Raw genomic sequence first — 9,548 nt, 5'->3', positions numbered from 1 at the left:
TGACTTATTCCCTTTATACTTGGCAGTCAGATACAGATGTTCCATATTGACATTTACTTTATGTCATTGTCTTATTTCATTGTTTAAGCCTCTCATACTCAGTACAATGTTCGTACTGACGTCCGTTTTCTTTGGACGCTGTGTTCATGCCCACAGGTAGACAGGGAGGAGAGCTCGACCCAGATCCGTAGTAGCTGTCAGCTGATTGAAAGCACTCCTTTGTTTCGGAGGTGCTTAATTATTCTTTTGTGTATATTCACGTATATGTATTTATGGGCATGACGGGGTCTTGTCCCGTCTCTATGTCTAGCCCTCCAGTAGAGGCTCGTAGATACGCAGTGTGGGTTATATGGTCTCACGAGATTGCTAATATGTATATGTATTATTTTGATATCCTAAAGGCTTATGTTTATAAAATTATTTATGTCTTCAAATGAAAGATCATTTCCTTATAATTTGAGCATGAATGTGATAAAGGAATGTTAATGAGCATGATAAGTAGTAGAACAAGTGATGCTCAGTGGCTAGCCCCGGGTACCTGTCACGGCCCCTAGCTAGGTCGTGACAATAACCTTCTTACTTCCAAAAGTTAAAGTTCATGATTCTTAAAAGCTTCTTATGATGCTAAAGATAGATGTTTTCTATGATGATAATAAGGATAAAGATGATCCTATTTCTAGAGATTCCAAAGCTTATGGAATTGTTGCTATTATGAGATTATTGAGCTTATTTCACAATTTTCTTGATTTTATTCATTGTTGTTGATCTCATCTCATGTTATTCATTCCTTCGAGGTGAGATATAGTGATGACGATAATTCCATTTCTAACGCTATCCAAGTTCATCGTTCTTAATATTCTTATAACACTATTGATCCTATCTTACGATAGTTGATCCTCTAAGAGAAGATACGTTGATGATGATAATGATGATGATGATGTGCTTTTATTTATGTATTCTTATATGTGTATGTATAGAGTCATGTGTGACACCGAGTCCCGTAAGGTCCGGGTACGGATGCTACCGAGTCTTGTAAGAGCCGGGTACGAATGACACTGAGTCCCGGCAGGGCTGGGTACGGATATGACAGAAGTATATATAGAAAATGTATGCGAATGTAACTGTGTGTACACTGTGTATGGATGCGTATGAAATGTTTTTCCCGATAGACAAGGTAGTTTACGTGACATAAATCTTCGAAAGTGTACAAGGTATAGTTACTCGCTTCATGTTATGTTATCTTCGTTCTTATGTCATGTTACTATGCATGCATTACATACTCAGTACATTGCTCGTACTGACGTCCCTTCTTATGGACGCTGCGTTCATGCCCGCAGGTGTAGATAGACAAGACGAGGATCTTTCATCGTAGGCTGCCTTCAGGTACTGGTCTTGAGTGGTGGCTCCGATTCTTCCTGGAGCATTGCCGAGTCTGAGTCTATACATATATATATATTTGAATTGTGTTAAGGGTACGTCAGGGGCCCTGTCCCGCCTTGTATACCTCAGTCAGGTTCATAGAGGCTTTGCGGACAGTTCTTGTGTACAGCTTAGTCATAGTGTGACAATAGTAATGTCGGCATCATGGGTCCACTGTACATATACTTATGCATGATATTATGTTCATATTTAGCCTCTTGATCTTATGTTGCCATTCGAGACATAGAGGATGTGAGTTGTAAGTTGGTTCGCTCAGTTTCTGCAAGGTGCCGAGTGCCAATCACGCCTTACCTAGGGTGGGGACAGACATAAAATGTGCACACAATTCGTAATACTTAATACTAGTACGAGATTCTCGTTTGTTCACACAATTAACACGTACCTACTCATAGAAGGTCTTCCTTGAGTCAATATGGAGAGACACTAATTGGAATCGACAGATACCAATTAGCCCGTCAAGATACCAATTGGAATCACCCAGATACCAATTGGATTCAACTAGGAGATGGCGTATAGGGAGTAGCACGGTAGAATGAATGAAGGGAAACTTCTAGATGTCCTGTATCCTCTTACGGTCGGGTACGGACGTCATCGTACCATTCCACAAGACTCTACTGGACATTTGCTCTTGTACTTGTGAGATCGGTAACCTAGGCTCTGATACCAACTGTCACGACCACAACTTACGGGCCATGCGGGCACCTACCATATTACTAACTAGCAGGTGTTCCCTTACCAACCAACCCAATATTCAGCCATTTTTATTAATAACAAATTCTTAATGATCAAAAATTTAAAAGTAAATGCTCATACAGACTTTATCATTGATACAAGAAACCTGAAAACTTCCTGAGATCTAGTCTAGACAACTACAAGAGCTCTTATTACACAAGGATAAACAAAATAAATGACACAGCCTCAGCCTGGAATGAGATGAGCGAGACTGTAGAAAGATGTCTGGTAATCCACACGAAGAAACTTCAACTTAAACCTGCAACATACCTACACCCAAAAGGGTGTAGAAAGAGTAATATCAATATACCACACGTACTAGTAAGCATCATAGGTCGACTAAGATTAGTTCACGCAACACAATATGAAGTTAATAGGATAAGCAGATAAGTCAACGGGCCCTCAAGACTCCCAATATTGATTTTTACACCGATACGAACTCACCTCATTATTTCCTATTAATTCGGTTCTCTTATTTCCACAGTATTACCGGTTATCCGACTACCCAAATGTATCCCTATTTCGTAGTCCTTTAGGCCAATTAATTAAGTCTTAGTTCTTCATTTACACTAACGTCTAATTCCTGATTTTTAGCCTTAGAGCTTTCCATCCAGTTCACTTACTAAGACATGATACATCCACGGAACATACTTACCACACATCTACCAGACATGGGACTCCCTAAGTCCACTAGACTCAATGTAGAAGTCTACCACTTAGTGATTCGTTCTTACATTTACCATCATATTGATCACCACCTCACATAACACAACATAATCATAAGAGATGCACATTGCAATGTGACAGACTGAAAGCACACAATCATGAGGGCATCGAAGTATGAAATGTAATGCAATGCAAATGCGATGCGAAGGCCATAAATCATGTTGTACATACATGATAACTGATATCATTGCTAAGTAGTCATGACCTGCAAGGGACCCATGGCGTCCGTGTACCACTCGTTCCGGACTCACTCTGTTACACCTCAAAAAAAAATTCGTTAATGTACAGTGGATAGACTAACGAAGGGCATGAAGTATACGATGTTTCAATAATGAGAAATAGCATTTGATGACCCTAATTGAGACTTCAAAGACATTCGAGGAAAGAGAAGAAAGTTCGCCAAGAAAGGCAAGTTATACGTTATGTATCGGAAAGGATTTACGAGTGACGAGTTAGTGATGACTTAATGATGTCTTGGAGAAGATTTATAACATCCCTTATATTGTTAATGAGGTGTTACATAAGTGTTAAGAAGGTTCCATAAGGACTGGAGATCAAACGAGTCGACGAGAACGAATTTCGGAAAGCTGGGCCATATACGGTCCAACATACGGACCGTATAAAACATACTGGCTGTATGTTAGGCCGTATGTCTGCCCAGTATGGCAAACCTCACTGGACCAAAGATATAGCCAGACATACGGTCCATATAAAAGATACGGACCGTATGTTGGTCCGTGAAACCGAGTCGGGACAAATTTTAAAATTGATATAAGGGACCTCAACCTCATTTATTTCATTTCATTTTCTCACTCCACTTCAAGAACTCTCTAGAAAGCTCTCCACCCTTCTTCCACAAGGACTCAAGAGAAATTTATGATCAACTTTATCAAACCAAGAAAATCAAGTGTAAGAAACTCATTGGAGTTCATCCAAGTCAAGAAATCCCATTGGAAGTGAACTAGGATTTTGGCTCAAGTGAAGTATTTCCACTCAAAGCTCATTTCCACACTCTCTAAGGTACGTTTTATGATCATTCCATGTTGTTTAAAGTATTAAGAGGTTGAAAGACTTGGATTGTAGAAGGAGATAGAAAATTGGTCATGAATGGGAGAATAACGGCATTTTTGGCTAGTAGCTTATACACTTATGCATATATGATATGATGATGAGCATGAGTAAGATAGTATGACTTATTCCCTTTATACTTGGCAGTCAGATACAGATGTTCCATATTGACATTTACTTTATGTCATTGTCTTATTTCATTGTTTAAGCCTCTCATACTCAGTACAATGTTCGTACTGACGTCCGTTTTCTTTGGACGCTGTGTTCATGCCCACAGGTAGACAGGGAGGAGAGCTCGACCCAGATCCGTAGTAGCTGTCAGCTGATTGAAAGCACTCCTTTGTTTCGGAGGTGCTTAATTATTCTTTTGTGTATATTCACGTATATGTATTTATGGGCATGACGGGGTCTTGTCCCGTCTCTATGTCTAGCCCTCCAGTAGAGGCTCGTAGATACGCAGTGTGGGTTATATGGTCTCACGAGATTGCTAATATGTATATGTATTATTTTGATATCCTAAAGGCTTATGTTTATAAAATTATTTATGTCTTCAAATGAAAGATCATTTCCTTATAATTTGAGCATGAATGTGATAAAGGAATGTTAATGAGCATGATAAGTAGTAGAACAAGTGATGCTCAGTGGCTAGCCCCGGGTACCTGTCACGGCCCCTAGCTAGGTCGTGACAATAACCTTCTTACTTCCAAAAGTTAAAGTTCATGATTCTTAAAAGCTTCTTATGATGCTAAAGATAGATGTTTTCTATGATGATAATAAGGATAAAGATGATCCTATTTCTAGAGATTCCAAAGCTTATGGAATTGTTGCTATTATGAGATTATTGAGCTTATTTCACAATTTTCTTGATTTTATTCATTGTTGTTGATCTCATCTCATGTTATTCATTCCTTCGAGGTGAGATATAGTGATGACGATAATTCCATTTCTAACGCTATCCAAGTTCATCGTTCTTAATATTCTTATAACACTATTGATCCTATCTTACGATAGTTGATCCTCTAAGAGAAGATACGTTGATGATGATAATGGTGATGATGATGTGCTTTTATTTATGTATTCTTATATGTGTATGTATAGAGTCATGTGTGACACCGAGTCCCGTAAGGTCCGGGTACGGATGCTACCGAGTCTTGTAAGAGCCGGGTACGAATGACACTGAGTCCCGGCAGGGCTGGGTACGGATATGACAGAAGTATATATAGAAAATGTATGCGAATGTAACTGTGTGTACACTGTGTATGGATGCGTATGAAATGTTTTTCCCGATAGACAAGGTAGTTTACGTGACATAAATCTTCGAAAGTGTACAAGGTATAGTTACTCGCTTCATGTTATGTTATCTTCGTTCTTATGTCATGTTACTATGCATGCATTACATACTCAGTACATTGCTCGTACTGACGTCCCTTCTTATGGACGCTGCGTTCATGCCCGCAGGTGTAGATAGACAAGACGAGGATCTTTCATCGTAGGCTGCCTTCAGGTACTGGTCTTGAGTGGTGGCTCCGATTCTTCCTGGAGCATTGCCGAGTCTGAGTCTATACATATATATATATTTGAATTGTGTTAAGGGTACGTCAGGGGCCCTGTCCCGCCTTGTATACCTCAGTCAGGTTCATAGAGGCTTTGCGGACAGTTCTTGTGTACAGCTTAGTCATAGTGTGACAATAGTAATGTCGGCATCATGGGTCCACTGTACATATACTTATGCATGATATTATGTTCATATTTAGCCTCTTGATCTTATGTTGCCATTCGAGACATAGAGGATGTGAGTTGTAAGTTGGTTCGCTCAGTTTCTGCAAGGTGCCGAGTGCCAATCACGCCTTACCTAGGGTGGGGACAGACATAAAATGTGCACACAATTCGTAATACTTAATACTAGTACGAGATTCTCGTTTGTTCACACAATTAACACGTACCTACTCATAGAAGGTCTTCCTTGAGTCAATATGGAGAGACACTAATTGGAATCGACAGATACCAATTAGCCCGTCAAGATACCAATTGGAATCACCCAGATACCAATTGGATTCAACTAGGAGATGGCGTATAGGGAGTAGCACGGTAGAATGAATGAAGGGAAACTTCTAGATGTCCTGTATCCTCTTACGGTCGGGTACGGACGTCATCGTACCATTCCACAAGACTCTACTGGACATTTGCTCTTGTACTTGTGAGATCGGTAACCTAGGCTCTGATACCAACTGTCACGACCACAACTTACGGGCCATGCGGGCACCTACCATATTACTAACTAGCAGGTGTTCCCTTACCAACCAACCCAATATTCAGCCATTTTTATTAATAACAAATTCTTAATGATCAAAAATTTAAAAGTAAATGCTCATACAGACTTTATCATTGATACAAGAAACCTGAAAACTTCCTGAGATCTAGTCTAGACAACTACAAGAGCTCTTATTACACAAGGATAAACAAAATAAATGACACAGCCTCAGCCTGGAATGAGATGAGCGAGACTGTAGAAAGATGTCTGGTAATCCACACGAAGAAACTTCAACTTAAACCTGCAACATACCTACACCCAAAAGGGTGTAGAAAGAGTAATATCAATATACCACACGTACTAGTAAGCATCATAGGTCGACTAAGATTAGTTCACGCAACACAATATGAAGTTAATAGGATAAGCAGATAAGTCAACGGGCCCTCAAGACTCCCAATATTGATTTTTACACCGATACGAACTCACCTCATTATTTCCTATTAATTCGGTTCTCTTATTTCCACAGTATTACCGGTTATCCGACTACCCAAATGTATCCCTATTTCGTAGTCCTTTAGGCCAATTAATTAAGTCTTAGTTCTTCATTTACACTAACGTCTAATTCCTGATTTTTAGCCTTAGAGCTTTCCATCCAGTTCACTTACTAAGACATGATACATCCACGGAACATACTTACCACACATCTACCAGACATGGGACTCCCTAAGTCCACTAGACTCAATGTAGAAGTCTACCACTTAGTGATTCGTTCTTACATTTACCATCATATTGATCACCACCTCACATAACACAACATAATCATAAGAGATGCACATTGCAATGTGACAGACTGAAAGCACACAATCATGAGGGCATCGAAGTATGAAATGTAATGCAATGCAAATGCGATGCGAAGGCCATAAATCATGTTGTACATACATGATAACTGATATCATTGCTAAGTAGTCATGACCTGCAAGGGACCCATGGCGTCCGTGTACCACTCGTTCCGGACTCACTCTGTTACACCTCAAAAAAAAATTCGTTAATGTACAGTGGATAGACTAACGAAGGGCATGAAGTATACGATGTTTCAATAATGAGAAATAGCATTTGATGACCCTAATTGAGACTTCAAAGACATTCGAGGAAAGAGAAGAAAGTTCGCCAAGAAAGGCAAGTTATACGTTATGTATCGGAAAGGATTTACGAGTGACGAGTTAGTGATGACTTAATGATGTCTTGGAGAAGATTTATAACATCCCTTATATTGTTAATGAGGTGTTACATAAGTGTTAAGAAGGTTCCATAAGGACTGGAGATCAAACGAGTCGACGAGAACGAATTTCGGAAAGCTGGGCCATATACGGTCCAACATACGGACCGTATAAAACATACTGGCTGTATGTTAGGCCGTATGTCTGCCCAGTATGGCAAACCTCACTGGACCAAAGATATAGCCAGACATACGGTCCATATAAAAGATACGGACCGTATGTTGGTCCGTGAAACCGAGTCGGGACAAATTTTAAAATTGATATAAGGGACCTCAACCTCATTTATTTCATTTCATTTTCTCACTCCACTTCAAGAACTCTCTAGAAAGCTCTCCACCCTTCTTCCACAAGGACTCAAGAGAAATTTATGATCAACTTTATCAAACCAAGAAAATCAAGTGTAAGAAACTCATTGGAGTTCATCCAAGTCAAGAAATCCCATTGGAAGTGAACTAGGATTTTGGCTCAAGTGAAGTATTTCCACTCAAAGCTCATTTCCACACTCTCTAAGGTACGTTTTATGATCATTCCATGTTGTTTAAAGTATTAAGAGGTTGAAAGACTTGGATTGTAGAAGGAGATAGAAAATTGGTCATGAATGGGAGAATAACGGCATTTTTGGCTAGTAGTTTGAAATGAGTTTGAAATGATTTTTGGCTAGAAGAACACGCACTAGTGTACCGTGACCATGATTATGGATGAATTGAAGTGAAATTGTGAAATGTGGATAATGTAGGTGTATGAAGATTGTTGCTTATGATGTTGTGAATATAATTATAGATGTTTGGGAGTTGATACGTAATATGGGGAAAGTTGTATAAACAAAGGAAATGCTGCCCAATTTTCTCCAGCTTTAGTTGAGCATGTTCATGTAATCGATTAGCTAACGTTAATACGAACTCTCTTGAAGGTAGAAACGTAAGCATTGAAGGAGAACGATCAAGCGATAGAATAGCTAAATGAAGAGGTATGTGAGGCTAGTCCCTTTATTCTAAGGCATGACTCCAATGGCATGAATTCTCCTATTTTCCCATGACTTTCTTACATTCTGGCAATCATGAGCCTATCATTATAAAGAGCTTCACATGAGATAGAGAAACGAGATATGTCATGAGCATGATAGTGATAATGATGAGTTAAGTATAAAGATCCTAAAGCTAATGATTCTAACTATGATCCATGGATGTTGTTTATTGTATACACTCACCTTATATGCTAATTCCTTCAAGGTGAGGCAGAATGCTTATGAGTGCTCCATAACGGAATTGGGGGTTCACGACCTTATGTCACCCCGGTAAAGTATAGTTGCCTTTGAGTTTCTATGCATGCATTATGATGAGTACATGATGATGATATTACACCGCGCCTATATGGCCGGGCAGACACCGCTAAGGCGGGCAGCGTATACACCATGTCTAGATGGCATGGGCAGACACCACTAATGGGTGGCATGAGATGGTTACCCCGGACTCGGGAGGCCTGGACGGGGGCTAATGATGATCACACCGTACATATATGGTCGGACAGCTTATATATATGCATACATGATATGATGATGATGTTTATGAAGTAAGTCAGCATGCATTATTTCTATTAAAACTGACAGTCAATCACAGATTGTTCTTCATTGATACCCCCCCTCCCTGTTTCAGTGATGTATTGTTGTTGTTTATGCCTTACATACTCAGTGCAATGCTCGTACTGACGTCCTTTTCTTTGGATGCTGTGTTCATGCCCACAGGTAGACAGGGAGGTGATCCAGATTCATAGGAGCTATCAGCAGACTTTGAGAGCACTCCATTGTTCCGGAGGTGCCATTGTTTATTATTTTTGTGTACATATATTTTCGGCACGACGGGGTCCTGTCCCGTCCATACGTCTAGTACTCTAGTAGAGGCTCATAGATACGTATGTGTGGGTAGTATGGTCTCACGATGTCCATATAGTATGTATATTATTTTGATAGCCGAAGGGTTTATGTATATAAAGGTACATATGTTTCAAAACGAAAGTGGTTTTCCTATGATTATGAGTATGAGATTAATAAATGAATG

The sequence above is a fragment of the Lycium barbarum genome, chromosome 4, assembly GCF_019175385.1.
Source record: "Lycium barbarum isolate Lr01 chromosome 4, ASM1917538v2, whole genome shotgun sequence".
NCBI lineage: Eukaryota > Viridiplantae > Streptophyta > Magnoliopsida > Solanales > Solanaceae > Lycium > Lycium barbarum.
The sequence above is the reverse complement of the archived record's forward strand: the minus strand, read 5'-3'. Positions refer to the sequence as shown.